At 39.6% G+C, this 22,867-nt stretch overlaps 1 protein-coding gene and 1 long non-coding RNA gene across 3 annotated transcripts in view; one reads left to right on the forward strand and one right to left on the reverse strand.

Annotated features, from left to right (window-relative positions):
- LOC308622963 overlaps positions 1 to 1,381 on the reverse strand; it is a 229,559-nt gene extending 228,178 nt beyond the window's left edge. The window contains exon 1 of the long non-coding RNA XR_014016713.1: positions 1,207 to 1,381. This is a non-coding gene — a long non-coding RNA (uncharacterized lncRNA). The remainder of the gene's footprint in view (positions 1 to 1,206) is intronic.
- A 182-nt stretch (positions 1,382 to 1,563) lies between these two features.
- STARD3NL (STARD3 N-terminal like) overlaps positions 1,564 to 22,867 on the forward strand; it is a 50,437-nt gene continuing 29,133 nt past the window's right edge. For both annotated transcript variants that reach the window (XM_081244735.1, XM_081244736.1), the window contains exon 1: positions 1,564 to 1,779. The gene's annotated coding sequence lies outside the window, so the exon portion shown is untranslated. The remainder of the gene's footprint in view (positions 1,780 to 22,867) is intronic.

Here is a 22,867-nt window from a genome sequence, read left to right on the forward strand (position 1 = left end):
TTATTGAGTGAAAAGAGCCACACAAGAGTACATACTGTGTGTGGCCATTTATAACCATTGGAAAGCAGGCAAAACTAATTTTGGTGATAAAATTCAGAACAGTGACCATTTTTGTAGGGGTTGCAATGACTAAGATGGAGCACAAGGAGAGCTTCTATATTGCTGGTAAACATTTAACATCTTGGTCTAGGAGGTGGTAACACACGTTCGTTTACTTTGTTACCAAGATACGTGCTCGGGATTATTGCACTTTTGTACATATGATATCTCTTAACAATTTTTCGCACATCCATTCAGAAAATTTTAAAAATTGTATTTCATCAATTTTGGCGAGGGTGCAGGGAAGGGGTGCTCATTTATTTACGGTAGTGATGTTAGTTGTAACAGCTACTTTGAGGAGTAAATAGAGGGAAATCTACTACTGAGATTGAAAATGTGAATACTCTATCCAGCGCACCCATGTTAGTATCTCTACCTAGAGATCACTTGGATATATGTGCAAAAAGGCACAAACACACGCTGAAGGTAGCAACGCTTCTAACAGAAAACCAAAAAAGAAACAAACTATGGATACATGTCCGGGGGTAAAGGAATCATAAATTAAATCTATTGGTTCTGAGAACTACCACGTAGTATTTTAAAAGAATGAGATAAATTTATATAGAGATACGGAAAGATCTCGAGGGTATAATGTTGATTGGGGAAGAAAATTACATCTACACATATTTAGATGCAGAGGAACTAGGAGTCACCATATAGGGACTGGTTTGTAATTCCTGCCTGAAAAGGATTAGCCTAATGTGTGATGTTTACATTTATGGTTATGTGTAACTTAACATGAATAATATCAGCAACCCTGACTCAGGCACTGACTTCAACAGGCGAACCGAGTGCCTGAGGACCTGGAAGCGGAAGGAGAACGTTTACTCTGAAACCTCCTATTCCCTCCTGTATTTGAACGATGTAACTGTAGTATCTATTGGAAAAACGGTTCATTAAAATATAATGTGAAGTCAAACAATGACTAAAGGATGCCAATTTCGTGCGAAAACCGATACAAATATAATTGAATGTGACTACTATATTAAGACTGAGGTGTTAGTTATGCGATAGAGCGCAGAGAAAAGGTGTGTCCTAAGTCTGGAGGGGTCTGAGGAGAAGTCAAAGCTGAGGTGACTCTTGAACAGAGAAACTGAAATGTCCTACTTTTTCATTCCTGGAGAGCCCCGAGACCCTGAAATCCAGTCCCATGATTATTTTCCAGAGCTGGAGCCTAAATCCCCACCGAGAGACTGGAGGAAGGCGGAAGAAGAATGGTTGAGGAGGGAGAAGCGACGTGTCACAAAACGGTGTGGTACGGGTTTGCGGCAAATCCAACCAGCCGGAGCTCCAGATTCCCACTCTCTCCTCAGGGCAGGCCGGCCCGCCCTCTCCCGCCTTCCCGCGACGCTTACTGGGCAGTAGATGATTGACAGAGTCAGCCACCAATCGCTGCTCTGCTACGGGGGGCACTCAGGCCCTCAGCCTGGTCTTTGGTCCCTCGGGCTAGATGCGGCCTCTGTGCGTCGACGTCAGCGTGCTGACGTCACGGGCCGGGTACTCGAGGAGCCGGGGGCCGCTGTCCGCGGGCGGTGGGCTGCGCGACGTCTGCAGGGCTCGTTTCCCGGTCCAGCCCCGCCGAGCCCCGCCCCTCCGCCCGCGAAGAGTGCAGCGGGCGCAGCCCCAGAGCCGCTGTCGCCGGGCCAGCCTAGGGCGGCCGGCCCGGAACCACCCGATGAGGTAGGCTGGGTTTCTCGTCACCCTATTTGACAGATTGGAAAACTGAGTCATCCGGGATCAGATGATTTGCCCAGGACTCACTGGAGACCCGCGAACGGAGGCCAGAGCCGAGCGTCCGGTTGTGTTTGTTGAGCCCTTTGCCGTCCTCCGGGGAGGAGGAGGGGCTAGGCAGGCTGTATTTATAAAGGGTACAAAAGTGAAGTTGCAGATTGCGGAGCCCATTTTCATCCAGGGTTTGGGCTGGGATTCAGGGGATGGATGCAGGTAGCGAGGTCTCCATTCCTTAACCCTGCGGACCCCGAGGAGCCCTCGGTGGGGTCCAGACTGGTGCTGGCCCCTTGGGCCCTACAGAATGACCAAGAATGGTGACTGGGGTGATGCGTGGATTATACAGACAAGGTCGGTTACTGACCTCTTTTATTCATCAAGAAAAACTGTGTTCGAAACAAAATTGAAAAATTAAAGCTCAAGTCACGAACGTTCTGGCTCTGGTTTCAGTTCACTGCTTTGCCCACTCATGGGTATCTGGCCATATTTTGAAATCTCAGTAGCATGCTTATTTTTGTTTTAGGATTAGAAAGGGATTTTCTCTCTCTCTCTCTCTCTCTCTCTCTTAGTTCAAACATGAGTTAACATTGTGGAACTTTTCTTATCACTCTCTTCATGTGCCAATTGTTCACCATGTCATTTGTCTTCTATTTCACAGATGGAATCACTGAATTCATCACTTGACTCAGTAATAGTTTGGATAAGTTTAGCAAGGTAACAAAGTAACAGGTCGAACCTCTCAATACTAATACTGGAATTAGTTGTTTGTTTCTCAGAATTCTTTGTTGAGAAGGGTTCTGAAAGATAATTCCCACACACATATATATATACACACTGTCTACCCATACACCCTTACAAAACAAAACAACTTAGGGTACCGTTGCTTTATTTATGGGTTCTAATAAGGTGGGGCATAATTCATGCTCATAAAGTGAAAATGTGTACTATAGGATATATGTATCCATATGTAGTATTTTGTATTGTGAAGAATTTATTCTCTTTAAATCTTGCCGTCTCAGACATTGACCTTTTAAGACTGCATTATTGCATAAAACTGCATTAAAGAAATGAAATTAAAGCCGCTTCAGGGGACTTTTCCTTACTTAGGTTCACAGAAGAATGGTTATTATCATTTGACTTTAGTCTTTGGACAAATTTATCTGATGAGTGCTTCATCTATGCCATGCTTTGTTTTAGATGTTGGGGATTGAATACTGAAACATTTAGATAAGGGTCCTGCCCTCAAGACCTTCCATTTTGGTGGAGATACTATAAATATATAAACAAAAATAACAATTTTAGATAATGATAAATGCTAGAAAAAAATATTACAAGGGAAGGGGCTGGAGCGTGACTGGGATGTGGAGGGAAATTTAGATATGGGTGGTCAGAGGAGATTTCCTTGAGGAAGTTTGGAGGAGACCTGAGTGTTTAGAATGAGTCAGCCATGGAAAGATGGCTGGAAGTTTCCAAGCGGAAATAACAGTGCAAAGGAGCTGAAGGAAAAAGGAGCTTGGCATGTTCCAGGGATAGATGAGAAGCTGTGTGGTTGGAGTGAGGTGAACCTAGGGGAGAGGGAGATGGGGAGACATGGGGAGGAGATGACACTCAAGAGGTAGGCAGGACTGAGGTCATCTGAACCCCAGGTAAGAATTGCAGCCCAACAAAGGAAATAGGATTTAGATATAGTCAAAGCTCTCCATTTTTTTAAGTGACATTCATAGAAGCCAACCAGCTCTCTGCTTTATATTGGTTATGAAATCACTGTAGTAAATCATTATATGTATATATTTTTTACCGATGGTCCTCTTTCTTAATGGAAAAATGTCTTCTTCCTTCAAGCACTGTGTCCCAAGCTGTTTCTTTCCTGTTCATTCTTATTTCTGGCAAGACTCTGAGCCTCTGCTTATCTTCCACTCCCTGCTTTTATCCTTCCTGCTCCCAAGCATGAGTCCTCTCCAGTGTTGATGTGCAGACACTAAGTCCCTGCACTTCCCCACGCGGAGTTCTAGGAAACTGCATTGTCAAGTGGATTACTGTTTTCCATTAAAACTTTTATTACTGACCAGAGACTTAACGTCTGCCTTTATTTAGTGCCTACAGTGTACCAGGTGCATTATATACATTCTGATCCTTCTAACTTTCTACTGCAAAGGTAAATGTTATCCCTTCTTGGTGGAAGAGGAAGCTTCTGCCTCAGGCCACCCAACTGGTACTGAGGGAGCCCAGGTTTGAAACCAGTTAGCCTGCACCCAAAGCCTAATCCATGCTACTCCACCTCAGCTCTTCCCGAGTCCATAACAACTACAAACCTCTATTATTTGAAATTAATATTTTATGAAATAGCATTTTAGGGATTGTGATTCAGTCTTCTTAGTTTAAAGGTGAGACTGTGGAGGCCCATTGATATTCAGTGCTTTTCAAGGCAGAATTGGCACCAGATTCTCGCCCTGCTGATTCTCAGCCTAGTGTTCTTGTTTGCTTGTTTGTTTTTCTGCTATACTTACTTCATGAAAGTCCCTTCACAAGGAGTTTCTGTATACACAAAAATATAATATTTCAACATCATGAATTTACTGTCCATAAACTCATACAAGGCAATTTTTAAAAGATGAAACAGTGCTGCTTCTCAGGCTAAAATAACCCCTTGTTTTATTTTACTTCTCTTTTTCAGCAGTGAGCAGGTGTAAATATTCTGGATGAATCTTGGTTCTCTTAGTAGAAAGTGGTTTCAAAGTGACGTTTTAACTTCAGAAATCTTTGTAAGGGAGTTTTAAATTTACTGTTTTCCCAGCTTTAACCATTTGCTTACAAGTATGGGAATATTGCCAAGTGTTTGCTGGCTCATAGTTTCTTCTGGCAAGTAGAGTTTCTTCCTGTAATTGAGCAAGCTGTTGGGTCAGCTCAGGAATACAACTTCTCTTTCTTAGTGTAATGTATTATCATTTTTAAAAAATGAGTAAAAATCAGTTCCTAAATTATATGGTTGGAAAATGGGTTACTTTGTTTCTACAATTTAAAAATACCCATTTTTAATTTCTAAGGTTTGCTTATTTTATTAATTATAATTGGGATATGGTTGATGAAAAATAGTAAATTAACAAATAGCTCAATTTACTTTCTGGTGGCTTTTTGACTCTCCTATAACTTAGTGGAGATTGTCTTTTCTATTAGTCACATCAGAATAATGTTATTAGAATTAGTAGCACCTTCTTTCTTAAACGTTGGAAGATATTTAAATTTAGCCAAAAGAGAGCTTTTGCTCTTTAAGTCATCTATGGGCTGTTTTGACTGAGTATCTCTATCCTTTAAGATTGTTCATGCAACTGACCTCCACCTTCTGAAGGTCTAGGCTGTCATGATTTGTACTCAAATTATAGCGCTGTCCTTCCACCATGAGCTCAGTGCCCCAAACGGGACTCCTGGCCTTTCCAGCTTTAGTGCCATTGCTTGTGCTCTGCCTACAGCCTGGTATGCCTTCTAGATGGACAAACCCAGCCAAAGTTCTACCTCTGCCTCTGTTTCCATCTGTGCTCCTTCCTCAATGAGATACTTCCTGTATCTCTTTAATGGAAGCCTTCTCTTTCACAGCATTTTTGGTAGTCTTTCTCGTGACAGTTTACCAACCTTGGTATCTTTGGTAATACACTATATTGTATGTAGGTATTCAAATATATGTTGACTTGAGCTTAAAAGGGACTTAACAATTCATGTTAGACATGCAAAGTTTTTTGTAGATTATAGAGCCCTGTAGTTTAGTTTAGCCCTTTTAGATTTGTAGAGCTTTTATTACCTCCTCTTTGCGGGAAGCATTGTTATGCTTTGCTTGGCTTTGATTCAATAGAACCTCTTTCCTGTTTCAGTTAAGGGTCTGACTGCTACAGTTACCAAGGGGTCCCTTGAGAGGAACTCACCTCTTTGGGCTGTAAATATTGAAGACACATTGTTGCAAATAAAAATCAGTGTTCTCTGTGTTTATGGCTTTGGAAAAAAATAACAGTAATCCCAGTTTTTAATAGTGAAGATGAGAAAACTGAAGCCCAGAGGACTAGCCAGGGGCTCCTGTAGTGCCAGGCAGAGGAGCCTGATCAGCACTCCTGGTTCAGGGCAGCAGGGGCTAGTGCGGGCCGGCACTCGTTCCGATGTTCTGCAGCAGAATTCCTGGTAGCCTATTAAGAGTGTATCAGTACAGCTTAGGCCTTTTCCGGATTGTTACATTTGCTTTGCTAGTGAGTTGCCCTGGATCTGGGAGACACCTCTTGTTGTGACTCACGGTCAAAGCAGGACCTCTCACCAAGGATCCCGGACTGAGCTATTTAAGTCCGTGGGATCTTCCTGGGCAAGCATTGGCTGGTATTGGGTTTGGCAGGCTCTTTAGTTTAAAACCTCTCTCTTCTACTTCCTGTCTCATCACAGTTTTCCAAAAAATATCTTGGGACTGGTGGGCATCCTTTGTATTAAGCTTGGAGTTTGGAGGAATTCAGTCTAGTGCCTTCTAAGTTGCGGTAATCACAGGTTTCCAGGTCCCATATTTTCCAGGACAGTTTACTTTTCAGACACTGTGCATTGTTGCTCACTAGAGCATGTTCTTGTTTGCTTTTTGTTTCAGGAAAATGTACTCTCATAACTCTTTCTTTAATTAATCAATCACTTGCTGAATTAATGATGTAGAACCAGAGAATTTCAAGTTCATTTTCCTATTGGTATCGTATGTTAAATTCTTCCAAGGGAACACAAGGAGCTCTTGAGAAATTAGAATTTTCTCCAGCTGAGGTTGGAGCACCAGCCAGGACTTGCTTCTGTTATTATTAATAAAAACTGACACTTAGGGCTTCCCTGGTGGCGCAGTGGTTGAGAGTCCACCTGCCGATGCAGGGGACACGGGTTCATGCCCCGGTCCGGGAAGATCCCACATGCTGCGGAGCGGCTGGGCCCGTGAGCCATGGCCGCTGGGCCTGCGCGTCTAGAGCCTGTGCTCCGCAACGGGAGAGGCCGCAACAGTGAGAGAGAGTCCCGCGTACCAAAAAAAAACAAAAACAAACAACAAAACAACTGACACTTAGAGAAGGCTTCCTCTATGTCAGGTGCTGTTTTAAATGCCGTGGGTCAGGGTTTCTCATCCTCAGCACTGTTGACATTTTGGGTTGGATAATTTTTTGTGGTGGGAGCTGTCCTGTGTGTAATAAGGGGTTTAGCAGCATCCCTGGGCTCTATCCCCTGGGTACCAGGGGCCCCTCCCCTAGCTGTGACAACTGAAAATGTCTCCAGACAATGCCAGCTTTCCTGAAGGGGTCAGTGAGCAGAGTCCTTCCCTCCATAGCCCAGACATCTTGAGAACAACTGCTTTATATAAACTAATTTATTCCTCTCAACAGCCCTCTAAGGTGGGTCCTATTATTGTCCTCATTTTATGGAAGGAGAAGCTGAGGCATAGAGAGGTTACGTAACTTGTCCGAGGTTACACAACTAGTCAACAATCACATTGGATGTGAAACCAGGCACTGCTCTGTGAACCCTGGCCCAGCGCCTCCAACAGGCTGGGCGCAAACTGTCTGGCATCCAAAGACCCATGTAAACCAGGGGACAAAACAAATGCCAGTGGCATCAAGCAGGGCTGTGAGGTGGCTGGAGTGAACTGGGGAGCCTTGCCAGAATTGCCTGTTTTTCAAGAGAAGCTAGAAATCTGGATTTTATTTGTGTGAAAAAATTCTTATCTTTTAATATTGGCAATTCAGTGTTTACAAAACATCGTGCAAGCCGCTAGACAGGCAAAGAGTATCACCTCCATATGGACAAGATTTGGTGCCGGGCCATTAGTTTGTGGTCTTTTTTTGTGGAGACTTTGCAGCAGTGTAACATTATAGAGAATTGTATATTCATTTGATGAGGGGCAAGGAGGTAGATTCTCTGTGGAGAGCGAAAGTTTCGCTTCTTGGAAGGCTCTGAAAATAAGGATGGGTGGGTGGAGCTTCTAGCTAGAAATGGTTGTCTTGCTTTCTTATAAGGATAGGCTGGCCATCCATCACACTTTGAAATTTTAATGCTCTGCTGCCCAGATTCAGTTCGCAAGTTCTGTACTTTTATGTCCTTCAGCAGCATCACTCATAACAGTTGCTTTTATGACCTCTGCTTGTCCAGGTGTTAAAACCCATATCTTATATGACACTGAGAAAACATAAATTCTGGAATTCAATGGCTGTATCCTGGAGAATTGAACCACAACCATACCTCACTTTTTTAACAGCCAGTAAGCAGTTGAGTATGGTTTAACTCTCTAGGTAAGACCAGGCTATCTGCCTGCTTTAGTAGCGGATGGAATTCTGCTGGCCTTTGCAGCATTTTCCTTGAGCCTGTGTGCCATCATGCCCCTGCTCTGGTGTGAAAAGCAAACTCCTTTTCTTAGGCTGACTTTTCATGGCCTCCAGATCTGCCCCATCCTTCGGTCCCCTGTACCTCCTAAGACTCCCTCATGTGGGCCCCTCCCCCACCCTGGATGGCCCAGTCTCCAGAACTTGTTCCTGGTCCTCCTCCGTTTTTTTTTGTTTGTTTGTTTTGTTTGTGTGTGTGTGTGTGTGTGTTACGTGGGCCTCTCACTGTTGTGGCCTCTCCCATTGCGGACAGTCTCCGGACACGCAGGCTCAGCGGCCATGGTTCACGGGCCCAGCTGCTCCGCGGCATGTGGGATCTTCCCGGACCAGGGCACGAACCCGTGTCCCCTGCATCAGCAGGCGGACCCTCAACCACTGCGCCACCAGGGAAGCCCCCTCCTCCGTTTTTAATTTCCTCTAGTCTGCCTCTTCCTTGCTATATGTCACCTTTTCAATTCTTCTGAAGCCATACATTTTCTCTTAGGCCAGCTTTTTCATCAAGCCTTTTCTAGCCACAAGAACCTAAAGTTTGGTCCTTTAGACTTATAGCTGTCTTAGGCTTTCATTTCTAATTATTTGTATAACCATTTTACTTCCTTTATAAAACTGGATTTTACTTGAGGCTAGGGAACAGTCTTTCCCATCTCACTTTTTCCCCATGGCATCTAGCATAGTGTTTTACATAGGGTAGATACTTAATATGTTTCAGTTTATTCACTGGAGTCTGGTAGGTTCCCACTCATACAATGATCTCCTCCCTTTTTTTCCATATATTTGTATCAGTTTATATAGTGTGTTGTTAGAGGGACTTCACTAAATAGAATTCAAAATATGTAGGAAAAAGTGATGACCAAATTAATTTGGGGAGGTTGGAGCATCTTTATTAATTACGTTGTCAGTGCTAGTAATCAGAGATGAAATATCCTTGGTTTATTTAATATAATATATTAGAGCTCCAGACAACTGTGTAAACTTGTCTAACTTTAGGTAGCAAGCACCTAGACTCCATACTTTTATACAGTGATATTTGTAATTCATGAATTTAACAAACAAATTGAATGCCTGAAACATGGCCAGGCATTTCCCTAGGTGCTAAGGGCACAGAAGTGTCTTCTAGGAGCTTTTGGTATAGTACTGAGAATAAGACATGTAAACAATATGTGAAATACATATGAAAGGTTAGAAGTGCTGGTAAAGAAAGATAATATATCAGTGAGATCGGAGATTTCATTGAGGAAGTGATACTTAAGCTTCCTTGAACAATGAATAGGCTTCTGTTGCTGTTCATTGTTTGGCAGTTGGAGGGAAAGGCACTCCAGGCAGAAGGAGTATTAGGACAAAGCCACCGATGGTGCAACCACCTCGTGGACAAAGGAATCAACAATGAGTTAGTACATCTAGAGCCCTGGGTGTGAGGGAAATGGCGTTTTGAGTAGAGGGAGGAAATGGTTCATTCAGCCTTTCATTTTAGAAAAACTAGCATGAGAACGTTTTGCAGATAGCAGACTGAATTACAGAGTAATGTGGATAAACGCTGATTGGAAAAAACCATGGAAAAGACTGATGAGAGCTATTAGGAGGAATGACACAGTCACCAGTTAAGAATATAATGTTTGGAAGATAGAGCCAGTAGCAGAATCACATTTAACACATTGTTTTAATGCAAGGTGTAAACGAGATTTTACTGATTATTATTGGTTAATTTTTCTTACCTTAAACATTTGTGAAGTATTTATAGGTAGTGTATATATATATTATACATCAACATCAGTATTTTTAAGTCATTCTTAAAATTTTCTTTTTTGATTTTGTAATTGTTTATTTCTTATTAATTATTTGAGAGCAAATAATTTGAGAGCAGTTTTTTTGGAGACATGCTAGTTTCAAACCTCTATTGAGAACCTTGTGAGCTTAAACAGCTCTTACTTTAGTGATATCCTCTGATTCTGTAACCTGTGTTCCCAGCCCATTCTCATTATTAGGCTGTAGTTCATACTCTATTTTCTGGATATATTAGCTTGTAGTTGTATTGAATCTTATAATTAGTGGTCTTTGTTTCTGTGATCCTGTTTCCTGAAGCACAAGCTAGGTTGATAAAGTCCTCTGATGCTGATCTCTCAAGGCTCTGTGTTCCTTTGTGACTGCCTAAAAAGTCTGATGAAGAAAGAGGAAAGGGTACTGGTTTAAATCTCAGTATCAAGATTTGAGATTGACTTTCCTTACAAGTCACACGCACCAAGCTTTGAACCTCAAACCTTGACTTATGGTAGAGATTAGTGATTTTTTTTGAAGAACTGTGTTTTATCCATGTCTCAAAGTATGGGAGATAAAATATGTAACTTCCGCCTGTTGGTAGATACCCCCGCGCAGACATGCAAATGGCCTTCCCTTTTATTGACTTGCTCTAGTTTGTGAGATAGGAAGTTGGCCTCAGGTAACTCCAGGGGCAGTTGATGTTACATCTTCCCTAGCATTGCTATTAGTGTGCCACTTCTACCAGCTGTAGAGCCACTACAGGAGCAGTGAGTAGAGGATGGCTCTGACAACTAGAGCGACACTCGCAGGAGCCCTTATCCTGCCAGAGAAGGAGTCTTGTGTTGTTGAATAAAAAGAAATGCATCTTGCCTCTAAATATCCACCTTGGCTTTGCTGTTTGCTCATCAGCTGGCTACTTATAGTTTAGCTTCTATTTTCTCTGCATAGAGAAGATAGGTCTGGGGAGGCCTGCTAAGAATGTGTTCATCACACGTTCTTAATTCTAGTCTTTGAGATGAAGAAAGACAGTTACTAAAACAAGTGTACAACTTTAACTACCTTCCTGTGGTTCCTAGGAGAGCAGTGAGCTCACTGCCTTGAGATATTATTGATTTTCAGATCTAGATCAATAAGATCATCAGTTCCACCCTGAGAATTGAAAGCGTTTGTTGGAAAATGGCTTGCAGTAAGTACTGAAGAAGTGGCAAAGGTGTCCTTGTATGCACTGGAATATATTTCAAGTTCCTTAACTGAGGGACCTTCATCTGTCTAGATAGTAATATGACTGTTGATTCCATTATTGCCAAAGCTGGCAACACATCTCTAAGAGGAAGGTTTAAATATTCATGGGAATACATGCACTAAGGAGCAACACGATTCCTCTGAATTACTGTCAGCTGATGGTTGACTGGTTGACAGTAATAATGAGGCCAAAATTGGGAAAAATAGTGGTAACTCCATAATAACCATTCGGTATTTTTGTGATTTTTAGGAAAGCTAAAAATAGATTTAGTTCTATGGGAAGAAGAAAAAGTCCTGGAAAATGATAGGCAGTCAGCAACCAAAAACAAATCAGCAGTCTTTTGACTTGTGGAAAAGACTGACTCATGAAGGAAAATGAGGTTATGTGTAGCTTCTATGATTGGGAAGATTAAGACAAAGGAGTTTCTAGGTAAGCTGTGGTGAAAATATTTGAGTGTAGGAGTTAAAGCTGAAGCTCAGAAAGGGGAACAAGCTGCAAAGTCAATTTGAGCACCAGAAGAGATCTATTAGGAGGAGAATCAGAGGTTGGAGAGAGACAATAGAAGCTAGAGGAAGGTAGCTATAGTAACTTTGTTGTTCCAGTGATTCTGGGCCACTTGATAGCAGCTTCTGAAAAAGATGAGAGACAAATAAAGTAGTGTTCTTGTTTGTCAGAGGCCCTCTTGAGAGAGACTTTTGAAAAATGGTGAGGTGTAGCTATAACATTCCAGCCATCTGACTCAACCAGTGCTGGTGACATAACTGGCTACCGAGTTGTTGAGCCCTGCAGGGTGATCTAACAACATGTACCACCCAACATGACTTTGACCACTGTGTGGCCTGTTTTCATTTTGCCAACCTATGATCTTTGGAAGAACAAATATACCTTGTCAAAAGACCTTCCTCTGTCCAGCTGGCTCATCCTCCCCTGGACCAAGCAACATCCCACTGGCATGGTTATTGTCAAGAGTATACACTTGATTTCTTTCCCTTCTCTCCGGTCGCTCCCTTGTAGTATTTATATATCTGCTTCCTTGACTGTTTGGAAGTTTTTCTGAGAGCAGGGAAACTTTTGCATTACCTTTTGGATCCTTTAAAATATCTGCTTGGAGTTTTACATTCTGTAGGTGTTCAATGCTTATTATTTAAGAAAATGAGAACTCTTAGAGGATTTAAATAGGGCCCACCTCATAATTATTTTCTGTTCTACAAATAGATACACTTTCTTTGGTTTTCCCCTCCCTCTTCTTTTATGGAGAGAAAGGAGAACATTCTGATTTCTGTTGTATCTCATGGCTGTTCATAATTTCCATCTGAATGCTGTTGACTCCCTTTCTATTTCTCTCTCAGACCTCTCCCCTGAACTCCTGACTCATATCCAACTGCTTACTTTTATTTCCACTTAGATATTAATAAGCATCTTCTACTCAATGTGTCCAAAGTGAACTGATGTTCTCCCTCAGAGTCGCCCCTCCTCTAGCTTCTCCCTTTCAGTAAATAGTGAGTCCATCCCTCCCTTCCCACAGGCTATAAATCTGGCAGCTCTCCTTTAGTCCTCCCTTTGTCCTGTATCCCATGCCCAACCCATCCCCTACTGCTTTTGGCTCTGTGTCTGGAACCAACCCCTATCACCACCCTCATCTACTAAGGCAGTATGTCCTCTCTCTCCTGAATTACTGCCATAGTCCCCTAAAGGGGCTCCCCACTTCTGTCAGCCAGAGCGTCTCCTAAAGCTTAAGCTGCATCAGGCTTCTCTTCTACTGCAAAGCTCCCAGTGTCTTCCCATCTCATTCAAAATCTTTACTGTGGCCTCTGACGCGCCCCAAGGCTGCCCCAAGTTGTTGACTTCTCCGTTATCACCTCCCGCTGCAAAGCTGGAAGCTAACGCCCTGCTGAACTCCTGTCTGGCCCCGCCACCCCATGCTCAGGACCGTGCCTGTCCTCTTTCTCCACCTGCCCTGCTCTTCCTCCTGACATCTCTCCCTTATCTCCTGCTAGTCTTTGCTCCACCTCTGTTCTGTTCACCTGTAAATGACCTCAGTGAGGTCATCCTGACCAAGCAGTTTACAGTTACAGGGCTCCTTTGTTTATCCTGTGTCCCTGCACTCTAGAAGGTAAGCTCTGTGAGGGGAGAAAATTCCTTCAGCTTTATTCATTGCCGCATCCCCAGTGCTCAGAGGAGGACCTGATACGTTTTTGGTAGTTCAAAGCCTATTTGTGGAGTAAATGAAGTCGATGCGGTATATTCTCGGCAAACTTTGAATTTTCAAAAATTATCAAGTGCAGTTTTTAAATCTTATAGTTTACATCCAGGTTCAGTTTCTTAATAAACGTTTTAGATTTGCCTCATAAATTATGAAAACATCAATATGTATTTACCCAGCTCTCTTTAAATCTTAATATTTATCTCTATGTTATATGTCAAATAAAAGTTCACTAATATTTCTAATATTGGTATAGACATAGGTCACTTAGAAATTAAGTTGCCATAAGAACAGGTTTGGGCTTGGGAGATAAATTAGTGTCTGTGAGGGGAGTGACTTAAAAACACCATCACATACTTGTTTTCTGCTTTAACTCTTCCAAGTCATTGATGCTAATTTCTAAATAAATTTGAGTCTTGAAACATGCTATCAAAAAGTTAAATTCTCTTTATGCACACACAATTACTTTTATCTGTTGATATTAACAGAAATTGTTAAATGAGATGCGACTGCAAGAAATGACATAGAGCTTGATTAGAGAGCCTTAATGTGTGTCGAGGAGTGAGCAGACTTACCAGGATGGAATAAAACGTTTCATTACCTCCCAAATGAATATGAACAACAGTAGAAAATATGACACCTGGAACATAAGTATTCAGAATAAAACCATGGAATTAATACATAGAGATATTACTATGGAGTTGGAGTTCTAAATTCTTGAAGAAAAGTAAGAGAAAGAAGGAAGTGCAGTTGAAATGTAGGTCCCAGTGGAATAAGTCAGCTGCATGAATAAAACAACACATGGTGCCCCCAAGCCTCGGTGGGTGGATGATGCTTTGTAAAGGATCCATCTTTCCCCAGGTGTCTGGGAAGAGTATAAGTACTGACATATGGAACAAGTGAAGAATAAATTTGGCCTTTAAAAGCTTACAGTTCAGTTATGTCTTGTGCACATTTTCACTAAAGACCGGAGCAAACTTTAGACCCCAAACCGTTGCATGGTGCGCACTCCATTATTTCATTTAAGCCTTGTGACGACACAACAACAGCAAAAGACTATTATTAGGTATTTGGTATTGGCTTAAAATCCAGACAGAATGACTCCTGTCTGCAGTCACAAGCACTTTAGAAGTGTTCATCCAATCTCCATTTGTGTCCAAGAAATTTGATAGTTTTATTACGGGCAGAATGATTTGGATGCCCAGAAATCTTATATAGGTTTTCCTTTGAGTCTATCAGTGTGTCTCAAATTGTCACGTACATAGGAATTATTACACAGAGGTATGTGTACAAAATCCACATGCATTCTCTTTTATAGAATGATTTATGAAGTTTTCTAAGATGATTCCAGTTACTTATTCTGCTCTTAAAGGTAACTCATACTTACAGTAAAGTTGCAGTGAAAATTTGTCTTTATTCATATGTTTATATAAACACACACAACATACACATATGTATACTATATACTTATTATGTTTAAATATATTTATATCATATATACATGTTTATATATACTGGATGGATTGATAGATAGATAGAGCAACTCTATCGCAAAACATCCTTATGTCCTTATGTATTTCTGAACTATTCAGAGGTTAAGAATTTCTAAGAATAAGGGAATTCTCCTGCATAATCAGAATACTAAACTATAATCAATTTTCCAGCTGTCTTTTGTAGCATTATCTTTTGGGTTTTTTGTTTTTGTTTTAATTCAGGATTCAGTCTAGACTTCTGCATTGCATTTGATGGTTGTGGCTCATTATGCTTTTTTAAGTTTGAAGAGTATCCACACAGCTTTCCTACCTTTTGTTCTTGTTTTGTTTTTCAACATGTTGACTTTGCTCAAGATTCCAGGATAGCTGTCTTGTAGAGTGTCCCACCTACTGTGTTTGTTTGATTGTTTCCTTATGGCTGAATTCGGGCTAAACATTTTTGGCAAGGGAACATCATAATTGTTGTTATATACTTGTGACTGTGTCACATTAAAAGTCATATAATGTCAGCTTGTTCTCATATTGGTAATGCTGTTTGATTACTTGGTACAGGTGGAGACTACCAGATCTCTCTACTATGAAGTCATATTATTCCCAATGAAATTATTAAATATTCTGAGGGGTAACACTTTGAGACTATGAATATCCTATTCCCCAGCAATGTTTTAATAATTTTAAGCATCCAGTAAAGATCCTTGCCTGAATCACTTCCTCCAACTGGGGGTTACAAACTGTTGATTTATCTAATTGTATTATTTTTTTGAAAATTTCTTAATCTAACATTTGTTTCCTGTAAAGGAGAATTTCTACCCTCTCTCTCTTTTTTACAATATTACGATGGACTCATGGAACGTCTTAATTTTTCCAACATAAATTCCAGCATTACAGTCATTATTCATTTTTATGTTCAAGTCACCCAATCTGACCCGTGGGAACTCCTCATAGCCTACACAATTTTTTTTTTTAATGATTATGGCTTTTTGTGCCTTCTCTTAAGAAATCTTTGCCTACAAAAAGGTTTTAAAAATATTCTCCTGCAAATTCTTATATCAGCTTTATATATTTAGCTTTTTTGCCTATGAGCCATCTTGAATTATTTTTTGCATAGTTTGAGTTAGGTTTTGAGATTCATGGATTTTTTTCAATTCTGATATCTGGTTGTCTCAGCATCATACTTTCTTTTCTCGTTGGATTGCTTTGATATCTTTGTCAAAAGTAAAATCATATAAGTGTGGGTCTGTTTCTAGACTCTTCCTATGTTCCATTGATCTATTTGTTGATCCTTATGCTAGGGCCACACTGCCTTCCTTACTGAAGTGTTATAGAAAGTCTTTAAGTAGTGTGTCTTCCAATTTTGTTCTTTTTCAAGATTGCTTTGGATATTCTCATTTCTTTGCATTTCTGTATACATTTTAGAATTAGCTTATCCATTTCTACCAAAAAAGCTTGATGAGATTATGATTGGGATTGAGTTGAATCTATAGATCAATTTGGGGAGAATTGAAATCTTAACAATATGAATTCTTCCAATCCATAAACATGGTCAGCTCTCTGTTTATTTTCATCTTCTTTGATTTCTCTCAGCAGTGTTTTATAGTTTTCAGTGTTGGGACCTTGCATATATTTTAAGTTTATCGCGTTATACAGTGTTTTATGTTTTCGGTGCTATTTTAAAAGCACTCCACCCCCTCCTCATTTCTTCCTACTCCCAACTGCCCAGAATGGAGGGATTGGTAAACAGGTGAGTCACAACATCCTGAATAAGCTATTTTTTTGTTTTCTTTTGTTTTTTTGGTGTTTTTTGTTTTGTCTTAGTTTGTTTTTATCTAAAGTAGATCGAAAATAATCTTGAGGCAGCATGATCGAGGTCTGTGTACACTATTTTCTGAGAGGGGCAGAGAGGTGTAGAAGAATGAGAGGAAGCAAAAGCCTCACTGAGAAAGTGACCTTTGAGTTAAGGCTTATTAGGATGGCTAAGAGTCATAGAGATAAGGAAAGTAGCACTCAAGGTAGGGAGAAAAATGCAAGCCGGGGTTGGTGAGAATGTGATTCCTTTAGGGAACTGCTTGTGATTTGTAGTATGGTGAAATGATTCTGGAGAGGTAGGCAGAAGTGGGTCACGTGTTAGGTTAGGCAAGATTAAGGAATTTGAGCTCTACCTGAAGGTCCCAGGAAACTTATAAATGATCGCATCAATTGAATTTGATCCCCTAAAAAATTTACAGGTGTTGGGTGAGAAATACCTTAGTTTATCAATAAATTCATTTTTCTAGTGTACCTTGACTTGCTTTGCCCATTTTTCTAATTGGATTTAAGGTTTTTATTATCTGTCTTTCAATACTCTTGTTTTGCTTCTAATGTTTTTGAATAGAGAAACTTGATTTTTACGTATTCAGTTCTGTTTTCCATTGTAGATTGTCTTAGAAAGAATTCCACATCCTAAAATCATGTGTTATTTACCACAATTTCTTCTACTATGTAAACCATACAAACGATTTTGCTTTGTTCGCTTTTTAAGAAAATCTTCGGTATGTTTTGATATGTAGATTTCTTTCTCCATGTACTTGAATGACTGGTTAATAGTTTTCTTCTTTTGCAACTGAATTTTGATGGTATCTTTATCATCTGTAGATATTTTTTGGTTTACACAAGTTTTTCCTTGCAGGAAAGCTTAGGGAAGTACAGGCCACACAGTGGCTTATTGGTAATGAGTTTTTCTTGGCCCTCAGTGTTTTAATTATTTTTTTAATTGAACTAATGCTTAATATTTTGGAAATTTCCTATGGCAGTGAATGTTTCTGGCTTCTACTGATAAATAACAGTATCCTCTATGTCCACACGTTTGGCCCTGGAATATTGGGCATACGCCCCTCTCCTGTTTGCCGGTTGTTCCTTGTCTCCCAACACTGATTGTCAGTTGCCCATTTTTGTTCAGCTTACTGTGGTGTTTTTTGCAATATCACATATTTTTCCCTAGGTCTCTTTCAAAGCCTGGAGAATAAGAGACTTGAGAGAGACACATTTTAAGAAAAGTGGAAGGTAGTGGATATCTATGCGGAAATGAAGAGTCCCATGAAGTTTGAAATTATGCCAGTCCTCCCAAATTCGAAATTAGTCAAAACATGCATAATTTCAAAGCTTTTTGGCTCAAATAAGTTGTAAGTTGTGTTCATGTGTGCTTTCGAAATGCAGTGAAACATTTCAGTGGGTAAACAGAAATATTTGCCTTCCGATTAGGTTTAGTTTTTTTTTTTTTTTAAATGTGAGTTTTGACTTATTTTTGTGATGTTTCAGGAATACATTCTAATACGTGGGTCCTACTTGTGGGAGCTAATGTGAGGCTTAAATGACATAATGTATGTTAAGTACTCAGCGCAAAGCCTGACTCAGTCTCAGTGTAAAGAAGCTATTGATTTTGTTAATATGTTAATATAAGGCATACACTATTACATAATATAATAATATGTTAATAGGTGGGATAGGTTTGTACTTATGTTCTTTTGTTCTTGTGTGTTCTTGTTCAGATAATGTTAGGATTATGCTAGCTTTATTTAATGATAGGATAGATAGCTTTTCTTTCTTTTTAATGTTCTGGAACAGTTTATAGGATTTTGTTTATCTTTTATTTAAAATTGTGAAATACCTGTCATGCTCTCTGACTCTCATTCCTTTGCTAGGTAATTCTTTGTCAACTTTTTCACTTTTCTTTTGGGGATGGTTCATTCTATTCAGGCGATCTATGTCTTCTTGATGTAATATATATATTTTTTCAGAGTATGGACTTTCTTTATGATTTTCAAATGTGATTAGTATAAAGTATCACTTACACTTTGAAAAATAAGCTCTCCTATTATGGGACTTGTATTCCTTCCCTAATCTCCCCTCCCGAATCTAGGTTTACCTATATTCCCTTTTAAAAGACTAATTTTGGGGTTTATTTATATTTTTTAAATTTGTGGAAATGTTCATCCATGTACAAAAGTAGAGGGTTTAATATAATGAATAACGTTGTATTCATTCCTCAGATTGGAACAATTATTATTATTCTTCTTTTGCATTTATTTATTTATTGTACCCATTGTTTTTCTTTTTTATATTTTTTCCCATGGGGATAGAGTTTTTGTAACTTTATTGTTTAAATGCCTAATTCTTTAATTTTATTCTTTCTTGAAAAGTAATTAGAGCACTTTAAGGAAGTGAATTTAATAAGCTTAACTTTGACAGCTTTCCACTGTCACTATTTTCTAAATAGTTTGTTTTAATTTTAAAATATTTTTATCTCAGTAGTTATTTTAGAAAATACTACTGTGTTATAAATTTCTATTTTATGCATTATTTGTTCTGTATTTAGCTCCTAATTGCAAGGCTTACTGAATTAGATTTTTTTTTTTTTTCGGTACGCGGGCCTCTCACTGTTGTGGCCTCTCCCGTTGCGGAGCACAGGCTCTGGACGTGCAGGCTCAGCGGCCATGGCTCAAGGGCCTAGCCGCTCCGCAGCATGTGGGATCTTCCCGGACCAGGGCACGAACCTGCGTCCCCTGCATCGGCAGGTGGACTCTCAACCACTGCGCCACCAGGGAAGACCTAGATTTTTTTTTTTGATAGTCTAGTTTTCTGATCAATTTTGTAAACATGGCATATCTTCAAAATAGCACATAGTCTATGGTTGTAGGGTTGAAAAAATAATTATCTATCTTTAAAAAACTTACAGTATTCAAATAATCTGTATCCATGTTTGTATCTTTAAAATACTCAGTAGATTTTAAAAAGTAACCTTCAGAAACTTCCCATTTTGATTATAATCTATCACTAAGTAAGCTTTTGCAATTTTTTAGTATTTTTTTTTTGGAGTATAATTGACTTACAATGTGTTAGTTTCAGGTGTACAGCAAAGTGAATCAGTTATACACATACATATATCCACTCTTTTTTAGATTCTTCATTTTTAAAGATGCATTCTGTATTTCTGTTCTTTCTGGTAAGGAATACATGGATACTGATTGGTAAATCTTAAACCTGATTTCAAACGTATTACACTTCTTAAATTTAAAAATATCAAATATTAGCTATACTTGCTTAGTTAAGAGTATATATATATATATAAATCCTCAGAACTTAATTATACATCTTAAGTCTTCGAAGTTTTTGTGTACTTATTAAAAATCTTTAGCTGAACTATGTACCCTCCCCTGCTTTTTATTGAGTATGAACTCGTAATCATACCAAAATGCTTACAAGTCAGATTTAAAATAAGCAAATATTGGATCACCGTTGCATAATCAAGTTCAGTTACTATAGCTTTGGGTTGAGCTTGGTAACTCTCATGTACTTAATAATTCTACTTAAGGAAAATTATTGATAATTATATGTAAGTTTATAAAGAGATATTGGAAGAATACTGGAGTGATGATACAACCTTTATATAATTCTCTTTTGAAACGTTACCACTTGCATACTATATTCAGAATATGCTAATAGTTTTTGGTGGCTAACCATCACTAAAATGGTCTCTGGATGATATCTCTAGAAGCTCCTAAAGAGCAATTTTGTACGATAAGGCCGTTGAGGGTTGTCAGGAGACGTCCAGACATTTATCTCCCAAAAAGCTTCTCAGTGGCATCACGTTGGTAACTTTATTAGGTTTGAGTCCAGCCGTCTTTCTTGTTGACTGAGAAACCTGATTTGTCAGCGTGTGTATTCAGAGCCCAATGGAGAGTGGCTCTTTCTCACATGGGTAAACTTACATCTCAGAATCTCCAGTGAACACCGTAACTGCCGTGTAGACTGAATATTTATTTCAAGCTGACCATTCTATTGTCTCCCTATCACATTTTAATAAGAAGGACAGAATTGTGAAAGCTTGTGGAAGGCATGTAGGGAATTATTAAACTGTTCAGTGACAAAAGGCACTGATGATACCCTGATGCCATCACACTAATGATAGGAATAGCAAGGCCAGTGGATTGAAGATACTTAGAAGCAAACAGACAAGGTGTCCCCACTTGAAGAGTGCCAGACTGAGCACTGGTGCCATTTGCTTGTGACACTCCTTTTCCTGTATTTTTGGGGCTGACCCACCCTCTTTCTGATGGGCACGTTCCCTCTTCACCTCTTTAGATCAGAACATATGTCCTGTCACCTTGTTCTTATGTCTTGGCCTACGAGCCGTTTTGCTTCTTTAAGGGCAGAGCACATCTACTCTGATTCATTATGTGCAGATTTTATGGTTTAACTTTCAGAGGGCAGTATTATTTTAATTGTTTCAAAATTTCTCCCCATTATAGTCCTAATGATACGGTCAAATCTATAAAAAGCTTAGCAGAGTTTCATACATACACTTAGATCTTTTTCTTCTTCTTTTTTAAAACATTCCACTCATTTTCAGTTGGAAAATCAATAGGAATCTGCTGGAAATTTTTGATTCCTTGATTCAAGAAACAGTTTTTTCTTTAAAGTAATGTCAAACAATTGGTTGGGTGATTTTATTTAGATGCTCTAAAAATTTTTTTTTTACTTATTAATTTAAAATAACTTTATTTTCCAGATTTCTTTATCCAGTAATTTCCTATTGCTACAACTACTAATCTGGATGTGATGTGTAGGTGTTTTAAAATTCAATCCAATAGTCTAGATTTTAGAAATGCTTTTCTAGACATTCGATTTAACTTGTAATACATAAAGCATAAAGTAAGCCAGGGCTGTTTTGAAATGTGAACATAATGGTAGTGGACATTTGCCAAAGACAGGTTTGTTTGTTCTTGATTTTATTAACCTTCCTGTAGTGCTTCATCGTGATAGTTCTCCAGCCCAGGAAGCTGGAATGTTACACAAATGCATCAACTCCCTAACCTCAGCCACTGCCAGGCCTTCTAAAGACACTTTCATTAGAGTTATATCAGGTCTTTACCTTCCAAGGTAAAATGGACATACCTATAGCATCAGTACCATGAAGGAGTACAGGATGATGAATCATACTTTTTTTGTTGCTTAGAACATCTTTACCACAAACCAACTTTATGATGTTTTAAAAACATAAGCAGATCATTTAAGAGGACACTAAATAAAAGTTTTTAATTTATGAAAGTTTGAATAGTTGGTTGAATCTGACGTGTAGATTTCCCAGGTCTTCTTAGGCATGCAGAACTTTCCTTCTCTCATACTTTAGAATAGGAAGGTTGTCTTATTATGTGTTTCTGATGCTGTGGATTAGCTTCCTTCCCACAGCTCTCTCTTCTCTCTGCATGTTTACTTCTAAAGCATCTGTGTTTGTTAGTTATCATGCCTCTTTCTCATACTGGCAAAGTATGTTTATAAATGTCAGGTTACGCCCTGACATATGATTCCCATTCTCCACTTCTAGCTGTTTCATTTTGGAAACTGTGGGCTCTACACAGAGCTTTTAAAAACCATCATAAGCCAGGTCTCCTAACACGTGGTGGGCCTTGCAAGAAGAGAGATTGAGGTGCTTCTTGCCCCCAGAGGAACCCAGAACTGGGGTAGAGTGGGCACAGCTGGGGCAGCTCGTGTCTTTAGGGACAAATCCAATGACTGCATCCCAGGGGCCATTTGAACACCTTCTGATGTCCCTCCTGTTTCCTTCTAGGAATCTGATGGAGAGGACAGAAGTGGAAGACCCGAGTCTTAATTCTAAGATATATCTTGAAATATCCCTCAGACGGGTGTGTACTTATATAATCTGCGTAGGCCTCAGCTGCTACCTTTTTGGTTTTTCATCTGTAAGCAAACATTTACTTTAGAGGCGAGAATAATTTCGGTAACATAGATGAAGAAAGCTTTTTTAAAAATTTATTTATTTTTGGGTGTGCTGGGTCTTCATTGCTGAGTGTGGGCTTTCTCTGGTTGCAGCGAGTCGGGGCTACTCTTCATTGCGGTGTGTGGGCTTCTCATTGCAGTGGCTTCTCTTGTTGCGGAGCACGGGCTTCAGTAGTTGCAGCACATGGACCCCAGAGCACGCGGG

The sequence above is a fragment of the Mesoplodon bidens genome (genome assembly GCF_964165515.1).
Source record: "Mesoplodon bidens genome assembly, chromosome: 9".
Taxonomy (NCBI): domain Eukaryota; kingdom Metazoa; phylum Chordata; class Mammalia; order Artiodactyla; family Ziphiidae; genus Mesoplodon; species Mesoplodon bidens.